Source organism: Prionailurus viverrinus, chromosome C2, assembly GCF_022837055.1.
Source record: "Prionailurus viverrinus isolate Anna chromosome C2, UM_Priviv_1.0, whole genome shotgun sequence".
Lineage (NCBI taxonomy): Eukaryota > Metazoa > Chordata > Mammalia > Carnivora > Felidae > Prionailurus > Prionailurus viverrinus.
The window spans coordinates 126,728,501-126,747,875 of NC_062569.1; positions in this window are offsets into that span (position 1 = coordinate 126,728,501).

A 19,375-nucleotide genomic window follows, 5' to 3' on the forward strand; every position below is an offset into this window, starting at 1 on the left:
CTGTTATGCACATTACTATCGGATGAATCTTTCTAAAACATCATTTTTAGAGACAAAGCTCAGGTGTCACCTCTTCTGGAAGCCTCCTCTTGCTTAGCTGTGCATAATCATACATATCTATAATTGTCCTTTTATAGGCTGGGTTGTAATAATTTATTCTAGACGACCCTTTAACATTGACTGCAAAGTCTGTGCAAGAAATGTTTATAGATAATTTGTACAAATCTCCCAAAGAGTCCATATATTCCACCTTTTAGAATGTAAAATCTATAATTTTTTACTACCTGCAAATCGATAAAATTCTGACCCAATTTATTCCACTCAATCTAAACTCATCTCTGCTCCCAATTTTACCATGCTCATCTGGTCAAAAAATTGGTCTTTGCCACAGGTTTTCTAGGCTTGTTAATACTGTCAAATTCAAACTCTTTTTTGAGACCAGAATCAAGTGCCTCATATTGCACGAAAATTTTCCTGACTATTCCATTATCTACTGATATCTTTTCCCTGAACTTTTAGGGCTGTAGCTCAGTTCATGAAGGCTTAGATGCTATAGTAAGTCTGCAGCACTGTGTTCAGGCCTCTGGTAACAGGGAAAACTTATAAGTATGTTTTGATTCTGCTTTCATAGACATAATGAGGAATCAGAAGAGAGCCTATGTCATAGAGTTTCTGTGATAAAGATGGTAAAACCCTCAGTAAAAATTAACTATCATCATTGTACAGAGTATATGAATTTAGCATATAACAATAGAGTACTACCTCATTCTAATCCAATTAATATTTTTAATTTTTTCCTAGTAAGATTGTGAGTATTTCAAGGACAAGAATTTATACTTTCTTTACATACTTCACAATATGAAAATTTATTCTACTCAAGCACTTTTTAAAAAAAATTTAAATTAATATGTTTTATAAGGTAACTGCTTAATCCTTTTAATGTTATGAAAGTTATTTTCAAAGTCGTTACTTTATTCATCCATCATGTATTCACCAAGATAGACTCTTTAAAGTAATTTATTCAGATTCTTTTCTAAGACAGTTTGTTATACCATTTGTAGACTTAGGTCACTTTCTTTCCGTGGATGTGTATCTTCTAATTTCATTCATCACTACAATTTCAGGAGGTATAAATATTCTGAGATGTTCATGTCTCTTGCCTTTTTCAGCAATAATCGCAGAGACTCCCAGTGAAATATTTTTTAAAATTAATTTCTATATTGTGTTTTCTGGCAAGCTGCAAGGGATCAATGTGGAAAATGCAGATGATTTATTAGGAATAGCCTTTTAGTAACATGTAGAAAGTAAAAAACTTGAAATAAGAAAAGCTATTGATAATCTCTTCTTTAATTAGCAGCTCAGATGATTTTCTATATTACAACAGCATTACGAGTAGTCAGAAAAAAAAAACAAAATGTCAGTCCAATATCTCTTTACATGTAATCAAATATTAAAGGAGAATCTTTATGGAATGTTATAATTAGGAAGAATTTTGAACATATATATGTATACTCACACACACACACACACACACACACACACACACACACATATATAATGTTCAATCATGTTACCGAATGTCCAATTTTTTATTTTATTTTTTCAACTCTCTTCAAATGTCATTTAGAGGCTTATTTTGCCACAATTTGTTTTGTGTTTTTACACATATTGCCTCAGTAGGAAGTCCACGAAAACCTCAAACTGGAATTCACATCCAAGCATAGGGGTTTCAAATTGAAATTCTAAGCACAATCAAGGTCATTTAATGTACTGCTTTGGAAGAAATCCAGAAAAGCATGTGTCCTTTAGATTTCCTGGAAAATACCAACTGTTACTGAAGAGGTTAAAGCAAATAGCTTTAGAATTACAGAATAATTATAATTTTGTTTACATATCCAGATCATTAAGACATTTTCAGAAATAAATTTTTAACATCAGAGATAAATTAATAGTTTTATTATTTGTAAGAGTGATTATTTTTAAAAATAAGCTATGCTTCATCTAATTATGAATTATTTGGGATACTCAATAAATGTAAGTCTATTATGAAAATGAATCAACATTTAACGCCATTCATTGTTCTTGACATCAATTTTGAAATTCCCTGAAAAATGTATTAGTTCAGAACTATTATTTTTTTATACCTGATTTCTCAATTTTAACCGTAATTATAAAGAATACTGAGATTAGTTTAAATAGTCCACATAGCTAGTATGCAAATAGTACGTCTCCTTAATTGTAAGTAGCCTGGATCGTCATTTCTGAGTATAAGCTATGTAGGTTTCAATTCTTACATTTTTATTATTAATCTTCAAGGTAAATATGCCCATATCCTTCATGGGTAAAGCATTAATCTATTACAGTAATATGTAGATTATGGAGAGAGCCCTCCAAACCAGGATGAAGGAAGCTGGATGGTGAGAAGGCAATGAATAGAAGAATGTCAGCTCAAACAAGATAGCCAAAGAGAATAAAAGAATTGAGAGTTGGGACAAAGTTGAAAGTGGACAGCTATAATGAAACTTTGGATGATATAGAAGTATATACATGCAGATAGAAAATTATGAGTTATGTAGAAAGAAAACCAGGATTCTGAGACTAGAGGACTTTACAACTAAAAGAGAGCTTCTCTCAAACACCATGACTCATTTTTTTCATCTGAACCCTGCTATGCATTTATCAACATCTCCAATATATTCTCATTCCAAAATTATTAAAACAAACATCATCTTCCAAGAGCTAATAAACGGTGTGCCATTTTCATGAATCTGCTCTTTGAAAGTCTGTAGACAGTTCCAATGGTTCCCTCCTTATGCAAGGTTTTGCTTTCCACAGTTTCAGTCATTCGTGGTCAACCGTGATCTGGAAGCAGATGATTTTTCTTTTGACTTATCATCAGACATCAATTGTAGCCTAATGCTAGGTCACAAAGCCTATGTCATTCATCTCACTTCGTCTCATCACTGGGCATTTTATCATCTCACAACATCGTAAGAAGAAGGGTGAATACAGTAAAATTTGATATTTTGAGAGAGAGATCACATTAATATAACTTTCATTACAGTATACTATTTTAAATATTCTATCTTATAATTAATTATTGTTAATATCTTTCTGTGCCTAATTTGTAAATTAAACTTTATCATAAGTAGGTATGTATAGGAAAAAACACAGTACACATAGGGTTTGGTAATATCCGTGGTTTTGGGCATCCACCCAGAGTCTTGGGACATATCCTTCATGGATTAGGTGGGACTACTATAATTCCATTTCATTTTATTTAACTATTGATTCTAAAGTCACCCACAGAATAAATTGTGGCACAAACATTCATCACCCATAGGGGTAAACTACCGTATGAACATACAGACCAAATGAGTTAGTGGTAGGCTAAAAATTCTTGCCTGTGGCTTAAAATTCTCAGAGTTCTAATAGGAATAGAAAACCCTCATCCTGTCTCCTGTGCTCTCCCAGAATGAAGGTCTGAGGCTTTTTAACACAGAGACACAGGGCTTCCTCTAGTCATGTAGTTAAGATGATTTCATTTATGTGAAAGTTTAACTGGATCTTTAGAGCGTTTCTTTTTTGCATTTGTAATTCTGCATGGAAAAATATTCTTGCCATTCATCTACTTTAATTTTTTTGTCCTTATTTAATTTCTTTTTAAAATTCATCTTATGTAGGGGGTGCCTGGGTGGCTCAGTTGGTTGGACATCCAACTTCGGCTCAGGTCACTACCTCACAGTTCATGAGCTCAAGCCCCCACATCAGGCTCTGTGCTGACAGCTCAGAGCCTGGAGCCTGCTTTGGATTCTGTGTCTCCCTCTCTTTCTGCCCCTCCCCTGCTCATGCTTGGTCTCTCTCTCTCTCTCTCTCAAAAATAAATAAACATTAATTTTTTTTTAAAAATCATGTAATGTAAATAAAAAAGAGGAGATGCTAGCATGAGAAGGCAGGTTCGATTGTATCTTGAACCTAAAAAAGAGGTTTAATAACTTTTCTTTTTATCCCAGGTAACTCTATAGAGTTTCTTTAAGGTTCTTGAATTTTATTTCTCATCCTGGCACCAGTTAATCTTCTTGGCTCTAAAGTCAGCTCCTAGAACAGAATGACAGCCTCACATCTATAATCACAGTTTCCAGTAACTCAGCAGAGCCACAGGCCAAAATTCTCTCCCAGGAGAACAATGGGCCCAGACCCAAAGACAGCTCAGGAGATCGATTGTAATAAAGCTACTATTTCTTTTTCGGAACTATTCATTCTTAAATAAGGAAATGTTTGAACTAAAACCCATGGTCTGCAAGACATACAACTTCCTAACTTTTTTCAATCTTTCTGAATGGTCTACAATATAGGATGAGAAGAAACTAAAGAGGAAAAATTCAAAGAACAGCTTAATGAATAATTGTTGAATAAATGGATGAATGGATGAGTGAATGGAATGCTTACCTAAGGATCATCATCTAAAGCAATTATTCAAATTAATTCAGGTGAAAAATCAAACATATCTCAAAGATACTAAATAACTCATTAGAAATAAGCTCAATAAAAAATTTTAAAAATAGTATAATTGTATTCTTTTTATTTTGATTGCTTATCAACTAAATGAGAAAACATTTATTTTCTACTAAAGCAAGGTTTTATGATTTCTGTTCCTCTCTCTTTTTGTCATTAGCACTGAGCAAATATACTCTACCATATCAGGATGGAGTTATCTAAAATAAGATTCTCATCAGTGGGATTTAGTTTTGTAGTGTTTCTTTTTGATTCAGTGTCTTCTGATAACCAGGCTTGTTTAGAAACTAAAAGTCACTTGAAAATGGACACTGACATACATCCTCATCATTAGAAATCCTTTTCTACCCCTGAAACCAAGACTACACTATATGCTGGTTAACTTGACAATGAAAGAAAAAAAACAAGGAAAGAAAGAAATTCTATTCTACCATATAGAAGCAAGTTGAAACATGTTTCTGCTACCTCTGGACAGTGGGACTAGAAGATATGGGAATAGTGCAGCAGCAAAGAATAAGTAGGAGGTAAAGAGTGATTTGATTTTTAACTTTACATTAGTTAAACTCTGGTAATTTAACCTATTTTAGTATTTTTATACTAAAACTTTAATGCTATACCCAGACCGGAAGGATAACACTTATCTAAGGGATATGTGGCTTTGCCTATGTATAAGTTGAATTTTTTTTCTGAAGCAATGCTATGACATGTTTCCTTCCAACCACTGTGGCTCACGCCAGATATGCTCATTGGAATATCCTTGACATTGGTGGCTATGACTCTAGGAGGATGTGTGCTAGGTAGCTAAGGGTCATAAACACACACGTGCGCACACACACACAAACACACACCCCCACAGGAAGTTAAGGGCCCACCACAATGTAGAGAACTTAGCTAACATTATCCAGTGCTGCAAGGTCCATGGTCATTGTGGGCCATGTCACTGAATTCTATGACTGAAAATACTTCCACTCATATATTCACTGTGGTACATATATGGATGAATCTTGCCCATTTCACAACGTGCCGGAGATTCCCATTAGCGATAGTATGACCATTACAGTCAGTTACTATTACACTATGCCCAGTATGTGTCAGTCAAATGAGGTCTTTGCGATGCCAAGATAAAATATGATTTCTGATGTGTCTCTTAAAGAGATTTTGCATTTCCGTGGACTGCTATCCCACACAGCCTGAATAACCTCTCTTAATTTGTGGCCTTGAAAATGATTTGTACTCCCTTCTCCCATAATTTCCTTGTGCATGGGCTGGTAACTTCCACGATGAGCTTCAACATTTAATGAGTCAAAATACAATTTTACAAAATAAGCATATTGACTTCTAGAAGCCCTAAAATATCCCTGAGCCTAAAAATGTTAAAGTTGATAGTTTTCTTACTTCCACTTCATTATTTCCTCTCCATCCTTCAAATACAAGGAAAAAAAAAACCCTTTAAGCATTAAATACCTTAATCACAGAAGGTGCAATTCGGCTTCCCTTCTTCCATTTTCTTTCTTGCCGATTTGACTATAAGATTCCCACAGCGTGTACTAATCCATTCAGTGAGGGAAATGAGTAAGACTCCCTAGTTTAAAGGAAACTATGAAAACTTACATTCATAAGAATTTTCATATCTGGTAATTGGAAGTTTGCAAGCCCTTTCCCAATACTTCCTTATGAAGTCAGTCATCTGCAACCAATAAAAGAAAGCACATGTTCCCTCAGCTTGGCAGAGATCATAATCCTACACAGGAAGTTTGGTCCTTCTAAGAATATGAAAAACCTAACAGTCAGGAAGATAATGAAACCTAGATGATAGTCTGAAAATACCTCTCCTGGGTTTTATACCACCCCCTAGGCAATCAATTCAGGTGAGAAGCATCTTTTATACCTAATATAAAATGTGAAGATTTCTGAATGAATTAATATGATTATTTGGACACAGCGTGTTGGGGTCCATCAGGACTTGTGTATGGCACTGTGGTCTGGGGTGGGGTGTCAGAAAACTCTCAAGGTGAGGACAGCATCTGCAGAGATGGGGGGTAGGGCAGTAGAAATTAAGGGAGATTTGTTACATACAAGAGGATTCATTTCTCTCTATATATATATTTACACACAGAGGAACACACAAACATCTACCTTTATGCATGCATTACGTGAGAATGGGAGCCTCTTTGAAGAAAAGATTGATTTTTATGGCTGGGACAAGGAACATGTAAGATCAGACTAACAGATCTTATTTCCCAGAAGCAAGGAAATACTCAAAGAATCATGGAGACATGCTTGTACACATTCATGTTGACATCTGTAATTATTTACATAATTTCAAACTATCTCCTAACAAAATCCTATTATTTACAAAAGAGAAAGGAGTAACTTTACAGTTGAGAAGCCTGGCAGGCACAACCTTAATTAAACAATCAAGATGAACATCAGTAAAGGAACAAGTCAAAACCTGGCGCTATTTTCAGTTCCACAGAGGTAAAGGTGAGCATTCTCAGGGAAACTTCCCAGGTACTCACCTAATTTCATTTTGTCACTTTTTATGTGAAGCTTTCTTTTTCTCCACCTGTCTTTCCTTTCCTGTGTTAAGCTTGTCCTCTTGACTTTAACTGTGACACATGTAGCCTGCACCAGATCATTACATCCCCATCCATAATTAAGTTTCCCAGAGAGCTAACTTTGATGGTTCTACCAAGTCAGACCTTTTACCCTGCTTACACTTGGATATGCTACGGTTTTGGCATCCTCCGTGCACATGTGGGTAAGTTCTGGATTCTAACGACGAATACTTTGGTTGGGGCAAATGGTATAGAATAGAGAAATTTCATCTTCTCTGCTGTTGGGGAAGGTTTTGCCTTCAAAGAGTTGCTATTCTCTCTAAATGCATGCTTTCATAGCAAAGAAGCCAATATTTAGCAAAGGTCAAGTAAGTCAAAGTTGACATATGTTTTTTTTTATTATTATTTTGTCAGTAATGCAAAAATGTCTTGAAACATGTAAGTTAATATTAGTGGACTGTCCATTTTATGCCAAATAAAATGTAGCTGAAGGTGTGGTTTACAGGAATACATTGCATTGTAAAAGCAGACATATGTGATAACAAGTGGATTCATCTTATTGATGTATTCCCTGGGGATTCAAACCCTTACAAAAATACTTTATTTGTAATTCTGTTTGGGAAAAAAAATGAATCCTTTCAGGAAAATAACTTGTGATTGTGATATTCATTCTTATCCAAAGTCCTTCTATGTATATATGGGTCTACTTAATGTTAAATGGACAAGTGGAATTCTTTAACCAATAATAACCGCTTTCCATGAGAACGACAGAACAGAGAAATGTCCATGATAATTAGTATTTCCTCTCCTAGGTGGCTTCCATGGTTCGTCAGCCTCTGGTATATCCAACTTGTGCATTGCCTATATACTGTATATATTTCTTCTTATATTTCTGAAATGTGTTTCATGTACCATATAGTATCATTCATAACCATTATCATGAATACTGATTATAATATCATGGCACTAATAATAATAAAGCTCTGCTTTAGTTAATTATGAAGAAATACAAAAATATAAAATAATATTTAGGTAAGATATAAGTAAGAGAGAAAGAATAGCAAAGATAAACATTCAGGTACCCATTAATCATCTTAGAGAGAGAAGATCACCAACTACTTTGTAAATGCCGGAGAGCCCATCATTAAATTCCTCTTCTGTCTTCACCCTCCCAAACCAAATTCTACCATGTGTTTTCTTTTTACCATTGTCTTGTGTTTTTTTAAATATGTAGTTTACATTGCTCTTTAATTATATAATTCTGTAAAATATTTAGTTGTTCACTTATTAAACATTATATGCATGGAATTAGACTGTATGTGTGTGCATGTATGTATTCTGTGATATATTATGATTGGTTTCCTTCATTCAAAGTGCACTTAAAAATTTCATCCATGTTAATGTTAAAATCTCTAATTCATTAATTTATATTTTGATACAATATTTCATGAATGTATATGAACAAAATTCATTTATTCATGCATTTATTCTTTTTAAAAATGCTTATTAGGGTGATTGCAGATTGTTTTTCTATTATAAGAAATCGGTACTGCTAGGGACATGCCTGTATATTTCTCTTGGTTCACATGTGCAAATGTATCTTTAGAGTGTGTAATTAGAACTGATGCATAGTAAGATTTGTTTATCTTCATCTTGTCTATAAAATTCAGATTTGTTTTTCAGAATGTTTTCACCAAGTTTAACCCCCACCAAAAGAGTACAAATCATCTCATGGTTTCTCATCCATGATAGCATTTGGTTTTGTCCGATTATTAAATTTTTGTCAATCTGAATGTGAAATGGGATCTCATTATTCCTTTAATTTACATTTAATTTGCATTTCTCTGAGGGGCTGTCAAACAGGAGCTACAGATTTGGAGGCAGTAGAAGACACAGCTGCTGTGAGAGAATCCCCCAAAAGTGGAAAGATGCATGAAATACTGTCTTTTCCTCTCCTCACAGTCTCCAGTATTCCTTAAATGCTTCCAATTGGAAAAATTTACCTGGAATTCTGAGATTAAGGAAGCCCTGAGGATGTAATTACCTGATTTGCAGAGCATGGCAGAGAAAGGCAGAAAATTAATCTGAATCAAATATGAAAATGGCTACCACAGCTATATAACATTGATCTTGCTATTGAATGTCTCTTCCACTAAATACAAGCTTGCTGAAGAAATGCATTTGTACTTATTTTATTCCCTTTGCTTAGAAGATTTCCTGGCACATAAGAAGTGCTCAATAGATGTTGAACGAATGAGTGAACGGATGAGTGAATGGTCGAGACTTATGCCAGTCATAGCCTCTCACATATTTAAATGTTATTATTTGAGGATTGAATTAAGTAAATTATGATAATTTATTTTTTAAAACTTTACATTTTTAGAGCAGTTTTAGGTTCACAGCAAAATCGAGAGGAAGGCACAGAGATTTCCCACATAGTCCTGGCTCCCACAGCTGTGTAACCTTCTGCATACTCAACATCCCCCACCAGAGTAGTACATTTGTTACAGTCGGCAGCCTATACGGACACATTGTAACTACCCCAAGTCTGTAGTTTACCTTATGGTTCACTACTGGTGTTTTATAGTCTATGGGTTTTGATAAATATTTAACGATATGCAGCCACCACTGTAAGATCATACAGTTTCACTGTCCTAAAAATTCTCTATGCTCTGTCTATTCATCTCTCTCTTCCTCAACTCCCCAACCCCTGACAACCATTGGTCTGTTTACTGTCCCCACTGTTTTGTCTCTTCCAGAATGTCAGATAGTTGAAATCATACAATATGTAGCCTTTTCAAATTGACTTCTTTTTACTTAGCAATGTGCATTTTTAAGTCTCCTCCCATGTCTTTTCATGGCTTGATAGCTCATTTCTTCTTTTTAATTTTCTTAAAAGCGTATTTATTTATTTTGAGAGAGTGCATGCATGCATGGGGGAGGGACAGAGAGAGAGAGAATCTCAAGCAGGCTCTGCACTGTCAGAACAGAGCTTGATACAGGGCTGGATATCACAACTGTGAGATCATGATCTGAGCTGAAACCAAGAGCCAGACGCTTAACTAACTGAGCCACCCAGGTGCCCTGATAGCTCATTTCTTCTTAATGCTGAATAATATTCCCCTCTCTTGATGAATCACAGTTTATCCTTTTACCTACTAAAAGACATCATGGTGGGTTCCAAGGTTTGGCAGTTACAAATAAAGTTTCTGTAAACATTTGTGTGCAGTGTTTTGTGAATATACTGGATATTATTTTTTTTAATTTCTTTCAATGCTTATTTATTTTTGAGAGAGAGAGAGAGAGACAGAGAGAGAAAGACAGAGAGCATGAGTGGGGGAAGGGCAGAGAGGGAGAGAGAGAGAGAGAGAGAGAGAGAGAGAGACAGAATCCAAAGCAGATTCCAGGCTCTGAGCTGTCAGCAGAGAGCCTGACGCAAGGCTCGAAGTCACAAACTGTGAGACCATGATCTGAGCCGAAGTTGGACGCTCAACCGACTGAGCCACCCAGGCGCCCCTGAGTATACTGAATATTAGAAGTAGGAGGAAATGATTTCTCAAAAGTCCCTGTATTACTGAGATAATTATCTAAGATGTAATATTATTCTCAGATTCATTCATCTAAAGGCAGCACAGATATCAGGAATAATTCACTCAGTCCATACTTCCATGTTTTTTTCTGCCTCTGATAAAATAATAAGCACCTATCCGTCCATCACCACCATGCTCTCTTCCCCCCCGTGTTATGTACATCTGTTCACCTTGCCTGGTTCTCTCTCCTGGTTACTGCTATTTTTCTCCTTTGCTCTCTAAATCCACTCTTTCCCCTCTTTCATCCCCATACCTGAGTTGTATAGTTCTTCTCGTTCTATACATAGCTGACTTATTTTTATATGTAAGATATTCACTTACACGTAACTTCTTCAGTTTTCTCTGTCCACCCATGCATGATGCCTTTTTCCTCTTGGTCATTCATCTGTGTTTTTCACATCAATCGCCATGGTCTGTAGTTACCCTGCACTCTCTTTGTTTTCTTATTTATCTGTCTCACACCACCAGAATACAAGCTCATGGGGGCAAGATATCTGCAGGTTTATTTCATGCTATATCTGCAAAGACTACCATAGTACTTGACAGCTTCATAAATTTATGATTCTTCCAGGAAACACTAGTTTTTGCTCAGATGAATTCATTTAAAAATAAAAACAAATGTTATTTTCACTAATATATGAATATCATATTGAATTGTTGTGTAGTAGATACCGTTGCACAAGTCTGTGCCTCATGCTAGGGAAACAGAATAAATCTGACTTTGCCTTATCATGCACCTCTTTGTACTGATACATTATTTTCTCAGGATACTGATCATAGCAAAGACAAAAGTACCTTGTTGGCTATCACAAATGATCTTAATCTATTTTTGCAGTATAAACTTCCTTGGTTTCTTCAATACTGTAAGCATATTATGTTATTTTGGGTCTCCTTACCCCCAGAGCTATTCTTCTCTGGAAATACCCCAGTTTATCATAGTCTTCTTAAAGTGCCAAGTCTAGAAATTGACAGTGGTCTAAGAAGTGCAGAGGAGAGCAAGAATACAAACTCTATCACTTTGTTGTCTTTGAAAAGTATAAATCCCTAAGCTGATGGGAAATTGACATTGATTCTTTCATGTTTTTAGTACCTAACAAAAATATATACATAGATATTGATCTTACTCATTCCTGAAGCCTGAAAATTTAAATGGATTTTTAAAATAAAAATGTTAGCAATATATTTGCAGAAATGGCTTAATGTTTATTATAAATTACTGTTTACTTACCCATTAATTAATGTCTATCATACGGTGAATTAATTTACTTTGCTGGACAAATGAGGAATTTTTCAAGTTTGTGGATAGCTTTTCAGAACTAAAGAAAGCATTAAAAACAAAATTGCAAAGATAAAATTAGATACAGAGGTTTGCTAAAATGGTTTCAGATTTGAAAACTGCCATTATACTTTTTGATCAGAGGTTAGAGTTGAATAATATTGTTAAACTCTACGTAACCAAGTATGTGGTGGTAGAGGAAATGGAGACTCACAAAATTTAGCAACTTACGCAAGATCTGACAGTTAGCAACAGAACCAAGGGTAGAATTTCAGACTTCTGACTTACCAGTCAGTTTCATTAGTTATACCATGTTGCTCCATACTCAGGAAGGATGATCCCACAAACTGAAAATGAAAAGGTTGTTTAAAAAAATTTATTGCCTATTTTACTATGAGAGACCTAATGATGCAGTGTAAAGATAACCAGTTTTAATGCCTATGGACATGATATCAGCATCCTTTTCTGGCATCAAATGAGTGATGCAAGTCACTTAATTTCATTGACCTGGTTTACTTGGAGGGTAATGGTGAAGATTAAATAAGAGAATATATAACTGAATCTTTAACACCCTAAAGTATTATCAACTACTTTTAGCAGCTCAGTTCTTCATTTATTGCTGTTTTTAACTTTTTAATTTTTTTTTATTATTATTTAGTTAGAGAGAGAGAGAGAAAGACAGCAAGCAAGAGAAGGGCAGAAAGAAGGGGTGAGAGAGAATCCCAAGTAGGCTCCACACTGTCAGCTCAGAACCCGACGCGGGGCTTACAGCCACGGACCTTTGAGATCATGACCTGAACTGATTTCAAGAGTCTGACATTTAACTGACTGAGCCACTCGGATGCCCCTGAGCAGCTCAGTTACATTTTACTTCATATATAATTTAATGCCTGGTAAATCCTTCTGTGCTCCAGGAAACAAATCCTCATGACAAAATATAGTAGCTAATTATTTAGACAAAAAAGTCTTACTTGTCTAGCATATTTAGCACTATGTTATTCTAGATGATCAATTTTTAAGGTTTATGGTTAATGTTCATCAAATGCATAGATCACTCCCTTTTTGAATTAGATTGAAAACACTAGAATACACCATAATATACAATGTTCTTAATGAAATTATTCTGAAGAAATCTTATAATACATGTATCACAGAATCCTTGTGATGCCCATCAGTTTCAGGGAAAGTGTGTAAAGGCAATACTTTTATATACTAACCCTTCCAGTTATTTAAATGCTAGATCCATTACAGCTTTGTAATGATTATATTTTAAAAACATGATCAAACCAAGGGGATAAAAGTAATCTTTATTGAGTTTTAAATTAGTTAGCAAACTAGTGAAATGTGTCACTAAGATTCTTGTATTGCAAACCAACATTTATTTGGAGACCATAAATTGGAATATTTTTCTTGATAAAGGAATTTTAATTCACCAACACTAATAGAGTAAATAATATGAAAACAGGAAAGTGATGCAGTTACAAAATCCATTGAAGTAATACATGGAAGAAGTCCATTTTGAAGGTTCCTGTTCAGTGTTCTATCAGCTTTTCCTAAAATGAGAAAATGCAAACGCTGGAAGCCAAAGAATTATATGCATTAGAGACTTTTTGTGCTGGCAGGAGAGAAGCTATTAGATCATAATGTCCATAATTTTGCGAATATAGAATTGTTTCCTATACCATTACCCACTTCTTTGTCTGGTCTACATAAATGGCTCAACCAAAGGGGCTTTTTACTATGTCCCTTAGGAAACAATTCCTCAGCCTAATAGACCTAACAAGGCTTCCTTTCTGATGATAGTCACTCAAAAATTTCCTAGACTCAATTTCATCCCATTACTTCTAGTTATTTTCTCTTGACTCACCTAAAATTTGTTCCTTCTCCCCTCTTTTTTACCCTACAGATGCTTCCGAGTGATTGAATTTCCCATTAGTCTTTTTACCAAATTAAATGGACACTGTCTTAATCTATGTCCATTCATCATTTCAGTTATACCCTTAATCATTTTTATCATTCCTTCTTGAAGTTTCATTTGTTCACATTTTCCTCACGTTGAGAAATCTATATTTCTTCTCTGTATTGTGGGCAGTTTTAAACAAAATTTAACTGGTCTTATTTCTGCCTAGCCTAATCTCAGCTCCCAGAGATGATTCTTTTTTGTTGTCTCCAATAGCATTTATGCCTAGGTTGCACTTTATTAACTATATAATTAATTATTCACCATGTAGTTCTGGGGTATTTTTAGTATACTTTACTATACAATTTTCATAAGCTTCTTAATAGGATAGATTGCTTTTCCTCCTTTTTTGCAGTCCATAGTGTTCATTGAACTGCTAGATATAGTTAATTTTAAAAAAACAAAAGGTTCATCAAGTTAACATAAGCTTTAAAAGGAATGTCATACCCCATGCTTAAGAGCGGAGTCCTGGACTAGCTTTGCAAATCTAAATTCTTCCTGTGGCAATGACCTCCCTCCCTCCCACTAAATATGCTCAGGCTTTCCAACCAAAGCAATTTCATGGAAGTGAAATTAGTCAGAGAAAGACAAAAGTCACATGACTTCACTCATATGAGGACTTTAAGAGACAAAACAGATGAACATAAGGGAAGGGAAACAAAAATAATATAAAAACAGGGAGGGGGACAAAACAGGAGACTCATAAATATGGAGAACAAGCTGAGAGTTGCTGGAGGGGTTGTGGGAGAGGGGATGGGCTAAATGGGTAAGGGGCATTAAGGAATTGACTCCTGAAATCATTGTTTCACTATATGCTGACTAATTTGGATGTAAATTTTTAAAAATAAAAAATAAAATTAAAAAAATATGTATCTGGCCATAATATCTAGTATTTCATATCCAATTGTTGCTTAAATTAAAGGTCTGTTGCATCTGATGAAGATTTCCAGATAAAATGCACACCTTTAGAAGCAAATAGAAAACATGAAATGTTCTCAGATGAAATATTCAGCTTTCCATGGAAAGTTCACAACTCCTGATAAGAATGAGATGTGCAGTAGGCTACTTGTTAAAATAGATTGAAAGGAGACATGGATCTAGAAAGCTCCTTTTCCATGTAGGAAAAAATGATATTATTGTGAATATGATCTATAGTAATGTTGACCATGTTGAAAACAACCTGAAGTAGAATGTTGTATGAACCACATCCTTCCTGGATTATGTAAGAAGATGGGAATATGGTTCTTCCTTTGGTGTTTTAGTATATCTTTGTAAAGCAGAATTCCCTCTAAGGAAAACCACAGGGTGGATCCAAAAGCTATTAATCGTAGTGGGATTTCAGAGTAGTAATTGGTGTTAAGGGTCAATGATTCATTTCAGAATGCTCTATAACTTGAACGAGAGATAACATAATTTAGCATATGGAATTTAAAATATTATAGTTGATAATAGGCTTAATATTACTTACTTTGTGGAAAAATGTTCCCAAAATTTGCTGAGAGATTCTCCATTGCTTCCCCTGATGATCATGGCAAAGTCATAGAGTATTTTTATTTACATACATTTCCCTAGCTACTGTTAAAATGCATATGCCCAATCAAAAAGCAAGTCATTCTGGGGCATCTGGGTGGCACAGTCGGTTAAGTGTACGACTTCAGCCAGGTCACGATCTCGCGGTCCGCGAGTTCGAGCCCCGCATCGGGCTCTGGGCTGATGGCTCAGAGCCTGGAGCCTGTTTCCGATTCTGTGTCTCCCTCTCTCTCTGCCCCTCCCCCGTTCATGCTCTGTCTCTCTCTGTCCCAAAAATAAATAAACGTTGAAAAAAAAATTAAAAAAAAAAGCAAGTCATTCAAAATTTGCAAATTTAAGCAATGTGCTATTTATGTTCTATACTAGCTCATAAATCATCTTCATTGAAATGGAATTTATTATCAATTTTTTACAGCACCCTCCCACATACTATATTTCTGTGAGACACATGATCTCATGATTCTCTATAAGTTTTAACTTGTAATCAATTATCAAACATATACTTTCACAGTAACACTTACCTTTCTTTGGACATATGAGTTACTTATTTGGTTGTGTCTAATAAACACTGGGTTTTAAATTTTGTAATACAAGCAAAGTAATTAATGGTTATATTTTGGCAAGATTTATTATTCATGAGCTCTATCTATTTGTAGTACATGGATCCATTATCTTTTAGGTTCTCTATAATTTGTTTTCAATCCTTTATACTACCTCTATCATTTCCTCTTGTTTTGCACAGATAGGATTTAGTGATTTTTTTAATGGGACATTAATCAATCTATAATTCTATAATTTGAAGAATTTGGTTTTCATATGAATTGTGAATTTTAAAGGAGGTTGATTTCATTTTTAATATCAAGAATTCTCTTTTTGTTTGATCTTTGACTCTTTTAAAGTAAATATTCAGTAAAAGTCCATAAAATTATGTGGGATTCTCTTCCTGTATTTAAAAGCAAAACATGATGGCTCTCACATTACTAGAATTTTATAACCAATGGAATGTATTTCTATCTTCTCTGCTTTCTATACTTCTGGTTTGAAAATTCAAATCCAAGATAAACTCAAATTAGGCAGCAGGATCATTGTGGCCCCTAAATTACTGTTTCTAGTAAAGATATCCTCCTTTAACTAAAAAGGCTATAACTGGTAAATGGAAACTTCAAATACCTCAAATTTTGAAAGGACTTAAAAGGAGATTTAAGGCTATCTAATATTTAAGGCTCTTTTTGTTTTAGAGCTGTTGCTGTTTTTTTGCCGATATAACCATGGGGACAATACATGTCAACTCCTAAACATAGAATCTAGTTTCTAGTTACTATATGGCTGTATACAGAAAGTGATTAATAGAAGCTAAGTTCTTCAATTCCATACTATATTGGTTAGGATTTCTAGATTATGCTACAATAACTAAAGCTCCCCAAGTCTCAGGTGCTTACCATAATAAAGGTTTATTTTTCACTCACACAATGTACCTTTTATGAGTCGTATGTTGCTTTATTCCTTGTCACCATCACTGGAACACAGGTGGACCAAGTAGCTTGTGTTGGAAATACAACCCATCATCTAGTAATGGGAACAAAAAATGTGGTAGGTCATGTGCTGTTTCTTAAAAATTCTGCTAAAATTTCATTGATCATAGCTATTCACATAGGAATGTGTGATCTTCTTGAAAGGAGAAGAACTTCAGAGAGGGACACTTGATTATTTGTCAAACATTAATACACTTGATTACACACAGCAAAATCATCTTCCTTTCCATGCAAAAGGATTCCAGATATTCAAACATACAGAGGTGTCAATGTAAGGGTACCGTGTCTTTTAACTCTCTCTCTCTCTCTCTCACACACACACACACACACACACACAGACACACACAGACACACGGTATTTGTGTCATATAACACATATGTATGTGCCCATTCATGTTGTGACATGTGTTAACTATTCTTTTAAAAAATTACTTAGTAAAGGGGTGTCTGGGTGGCTCAATCGGTTGGGTGTCTGATTCTTGATTTCGTCTCCAGTCATGTTCCACGGCTTCATGAGTTTGAGCCCCATGTCAGGCTATGCTTTGGCAGTGTGGAGACTGTTTGGGATTCTCTCTCTCTGTCTCTCTCAAAATAAATAAATGAACAACTTTTAAAAATTACGTAGTGAACTAAAATTTTAAAATATTACTCATTCTAAAGTTTTTTTCACCAGATATTCTGCTTAGTGAGCTGTTCTTCTGTGTTTTTGATAAACAGTTTTATAACAAATGGTATTTATCCCATCTTCATTCACTTTAACCATTTGGTTCATTTTTCTTAATAAATGTATGATTCTTGGGGCGCCTGGGTGACGCAGTCGGTTAAGCATCCGACTTCAGCCAGGTCACGATCCCGCGGTCCGTTAGTTCGAGCCCCGCGTCGGGCTCTGGGCTGATGGCTCGGAGCCTGGAGCCTGTTTCCGATTCTGTGTCTCCCTCTCTGCCCCTCCCCCGTTCATGCTCTGTCTCTCTCTGTCCCAAAAATAAATAAACGTTGAAAAAAAATTAAAAAAAATGTATGATTCTTACACATATCAGTAATGTTTTCTTTTTCTGATTCATATATTTATTTATTTTCAAGTTATGATTGTAAATGAAAGTTTCAATCCCTATGTTAAGTCTAGCATCCTCGTATTTCAGCATGTGTGCTATATTGTTTATCCTTCCTTGAATTTGTTCTGACACTTTGGGATAATTTAAATTTTGGAGTCCATTCTGTTTCAGTAGAGATGTTTAGCATTTAGTTCCTTAAATAATGTGATAAATATCCAGTTGGACATATCCATATCATAAAATGCCATGTGCAATATAGGATTATCTTTTACATTTTTCCATGTACTATAATTTAATTTGTTTATTCTATATCCATAGTTATGGAATGTGTTTATTAAATAAAGTTTTCAAACAAGTTTTCTTCCTAGTACGCAAAAAAAAATGGTGCGTGCAGAAATATACACTAACATTTAAAAAATTAGCCATTATTCTGGCTAGAAAGTAATAAATCATTTGTTTAATTTGGCAAAGTACACCTAAATTATCTCAGTGAAACACTATCTTTATTTTTTTAAAAATAAATCTTCTTAGAATTATCATTTTGTGCCAAGAATTTACAGAGTTTTATCATAATTCATGCCATCATCATTAACTTTCTGGCAAAAGAATATGGTTAGCTTCTTTTGCATGTTTTTGTTGAATGATACAGTTAACATGATAATTAACACATATCATGCTCTTTGGAATTAAGAAGTTCTCATCAATGGATCACAGCGACTCACCTCAATTCAAACAAACATCCTTTGTTCTAATACACGTTATTACTTTGTAACCCTTGCTGGAATCTGAAGACTATGTAGGTTCAAAGTTCATATTATATTCAGTATATGAATGTCTACGGCCACTATCTTTTTCATATTATATTCAATATATGAATGTCTATTGGCCAATATCTTTTTTATAGAAATAAGAGCCATAGAATTTTATAGTCAAAGAGTGACAAACATTCTTGTGTGTCTTATTATCTCTTCTTTATGATAACTTTACAAATATAAGTCAGCAATCATATTTTCTAAAAATCCATTCCTGGTTTAAGTACTTTTATTTTTCTATTTTTTTCCTTATGCTAATGTTAGATCTATCACTGATGGTTTATAAACTGTTCTCTGATCCATCTTTCTTTCTCTCTTTCTTTCTTTCTCTCTTTCTTTCTTTCTTTCTTTCTTTTTCTTCAGATTGTTTTATTAGCTCTGACATAACACCAGTAGCTTGTATTGAGCTTGTGGTTGGCTCAATCCCATAAGTGATTTCTCATTGATCTCAACTTAATTTTCAACTACTCTTTCCTCAATCTTCTATTTCAGCTTTTATGTGTTTACCTATTTGTAAATTTTGAATGTCCATTTTCATATTCAGTTTTTC